This window comes from Sceloporus undulatus, chromosome 4, assembly GCF_019175285.1.
Source record: "Sceloporus undulatus isolate JIND9_A2432 ecotype Alabama chromosome 4, SceUnd_v1.1, whole genome shotgun sequence".
In the NCBI taxonomy this organism is placed as follows: domain Eukaryota; kingdom Metazoa; phylum Chordata; class Lepidosauria; order Squamata; family Phrynosomatidae; genus Sceloporus; species Sceloporus undulatus.
Genome location: NC_056525.1, coordinates 135,264,443 through 135,268,304, shown reverse-complemented (window position 1 = coordinate 135,268,304; position 3,862 = coordinate 135,264,443).

The following is a 3,862-nucleotide window of genomic DNA, read 5'->3' as shown; positions in this document are numbered from 1 at the left end:
TAAAAGAAGCTAAACATTGTAAAACAAGTAAGGGAACGTATAAACATATTGCCGTACTTGGGGTGAGTGAGCTAAAGTGGACAGAAATGGGCCATTTTGAGTCAGAAAACTAGTGGATATAGTGTTTTACTCAGGAGATAAAAATCAAAGTAGAAATAGGGTGGCATTAATAGTGAGGAGAGATGTAGAAAAGCAACCAAAGATATCATGCAAATTTACTCAAATTATATCAATAAGACTACAGGGAAAACCCATCAGTATAAACAAAAGTTTATACAGTGGTACCTCGGGATACGAAATACCCAGGTTACGAAATTTTCGGGATACGAAAAAATCCCATAGGAAAACATTGTTCCGGGTTACGAATGTTTTTTCGGGTTACGAAAAAAACTTTTGGTGCTTTTTTCGGCTTTTTCGCACCAAATCGCGGCAAATGGATCCGGGCATAAAGAAAGGGCACACTGTACTATATCCTCATAGAAACCATAGGGTGCCCACAGTGGATACAACTCTGTTTTTTCTGTCGCGGACAAATATCCCGTGTCAACCAAAAAATCTGCTGGTTCCTAGATTCCCTATTTTGCTTGGAAGACAATAAATCAAGGGACTAAACAAATTAGTCTATGTGGTAGATACCAGGCTGAGGATACTTTTTACTAGGTCACCAGTCATAGTAGATACGTAGGCCCTTGGTATCTGCTAAGATTTGGTTCCAGTACCCCCTGTAATAAAATAATGCCATGGATGGTGGAATCCATGGATGCAAGGCTGTGTGTAGTTCTTCGTTTCTTCTCGGTTTATACTCCCCACATTTTAACAACACTTTCTGAAAGGGAAACTGAATTGTCTCAAGCACATCTAATAGTTGTGTCTTCAATTTCTATCTTCAAATGGGATAAATAGAGATTTAAAATGATATCTTGTGGTTTCATGCTGTAACAGAAATTTCAGGAAACTTAGATTTCTAGGATTGGCAGATCATAGGAAGCAAGAGGACCTAGAATTAAAACCATAAGTTTATTTCCATTGTCGACAAAGGAAAACTTGAACTCAGTGAATTCAAGTTCCAAAAGCTGAGAACCCGAACAAAACAAAATGGCTCTTTTATATTATCAAGACAAAGAAGCTCTTCAATACACCTGATTGGCTAATTACAATTTAAAACATACAGAATTCTTAAAACAGAACAGAAAATACATGCATACATTAAAACGCATCATCACTCACTTACTACCCCCTCCTGTAGGAATTCAGTGGAATTCACCTAACCTTGCTTCTGAATGTCAACTATGTACTTATCTCAGTAGTTTTAGTTATGTCTTCTACTGGTGCCAGCTTCCATCTAGTCAAGATGCACTCACTATCCTTTCCCCTCTAGTTTCCTAACTCCAAGCCTTTATTTCAAAAACCATCTCTCTGGCTGACAAGGTGACTCCATCTTTCTATAGTTTGTTAATTTCACAAGGAATTTCCACCACAATGCAATTTAAGTTATTCGTTTTGAATAGTCCACTAGTTACCAGATACATGTGCTTGTTTCGGTACCATTCATTGTTTCTGTTTCAAGAATTAAATTCCAGTTCTATAACTGTGTAGTACTATTCCCAACACCCATTGCCCCCAACCATCTATGCCAAAATTATTTTAACCCTGTTAAAACAACAGCTAAGAAACCAAAAGTCAGTGATATATTGTTGATTCAAAACATCCTGTCTTAATCTGAAGACCATTTCTAGGATGCCTGACTCTTTATATACTGCATAAATGGATTGATGTAAAGAACAAGTTTATTGACTAGTCAACTGACCATATCAACAACAATAAAATATCAAAATACATACAAGAAAAAACTGAGTCACACCTTGAACTCATATAAAATGGACCAAAAAATTAAAAGGGATGTATGTAAAACTGAAACTACACAGCGTCTAAGTACAATTTTGTGTGTTTTGAATCTACCATCTTAGTTGTCGCTGAAGTAGTCAACAAAGTTTTGCCCACTTTTTGTGATAAAACTCCCTTTTCCTCCAGTTGTGTGGCAGCTGAAAACTCTGGTATAGCTACCTTGATGGTGGAAAATTTTTCTCAGTCCCAGCACTGTCCGGGCACATTTGTTGAGGACCTGAGAAGAAAGCCTCCTTGGTGGCTTTTTCCTGGTTGTGGAACTCTCTCTTCCTGGGAGGTCTGGTTGGCCTGTTGCTGCTGTCTTTCTGCTGACAGGTGAAGTCTTCTTATTTACTACGTATTTGGGTTTTTAGTCTATTACTGGCATATAAACTTCTAATTGGTGGTTTAGTGTTTTTATTTACTATATCAATGTCTTTTGATTGCTGTTTTTAACAGTTTTGACTCAAAGTTTAGCTTAATTGTGTTTTAAATTTGCCATTACGAGCGTTCAAAACTGTATTGTGTTTTTAAAGTGTTGAACACCTGCTTGATTCTGTGCTGGGAAATAGGCGGCATAACTAATACATACTACATACATACACACATAAACGAGAAGAGAAGCAGCCAAAAGTTTCTTATTTCTTTTTAAGCAAAATAATAAAATAATAATAATAATAATAATAATACTAGCCTATGTATCCGACAAAGGCACATTAGAAAATGTAATCTGTTTCACAGAGTAGACCTAGAAAAGTAAAGGTTACAGTGGGTCCTTGGTATTGCTGGGGTTTGGTCCAGGATATCCTGTGGATACCAAAATCTGTTGATGCTCAATTCCCATTATATACATTGCATAGTAAAATGTTGTCCCTTTATATAAAAATGGCAAAATCAAAGTTTGCTTTAAGGAAACTTCTTGAATATTTTCCAACCCTGGATGGCTGAATCTGTGGATTCAAATCTGGGGATATGGAAGCTGATTGTGATATGCAGGTCCTTGGGTCTATTTGAAAAGGCAGTTTCCCAAGCCATTTCGCCTTAAATACAACCTTCTGCCTTCTGGTCTCCAGATGCTATCATGAATACAATCAATGTTTGAGTGTGTAGTCAGTAGGTGGGTCAGGCTGCACCCCACAAACATGGATAAAGCAAAAGTTAATAAAATGCAGTCCTTCAGAATGCAGAAATATTAATTGAGACAGGAGGGTCCTAAAATCTGGGTTTGAGAGTGATAGAGATCTTTCTCTAATGTGTGTTGGGTGTGTGTCTTCAGGCTGCCTGTTAATGAATGGCAACCCGAGTATTTATATGGTTTCTTAGCCAAGGAGTACTCAGAGGTGGTTTTGCCAGTTTCTTCCTCTGAAGTATACCCTACAGCACCTGTTATTTGTTAGCGGTCACCATCCAAGTACAACCAAGGCTGACTTGCTTAGCTACAGACTTATAGGATCTGATGCCTTAGGATACTAGTCACTCAAACATAAGCAATCAGATACATTGGCCAGAGCTGATAAGAGAAGGCACTCATGAGCTACTGGGGAAGAGCAGAGGACAGTATAAATAGCGCTGTTGGCTGGTAATGCAACTGGCTGAAGCTGAAAGGGGTTGAGGTTTTGATATGCTGAGGTGAAAAGGAAGTCCAAAGCTGCACAACACATATTTAAGGAATATGGAAACATAATAAGCATGAATTAAAGAAGCTAAACATTGTAAAACAAGTAAGGGAACGTATAAACATATTGCCGTACTTGGGGTGAGTGACGAAAGTGGACAGAAATGGGCCATTTTGAGTCAGAAAACTAGTGGATATAGGTTTTTACTCAGGAGATAAAAATCAAAGTAGAAATAGGTGCATTAATAGTGAGGAGAGATGTAGAAAAGAAACCAAAGATATCATGCAATTTATCAAATATATATCAATAAGACTACAGGGAAAACCCATCAGTAAAACGATTATACAGTGGTACCTCGGGAT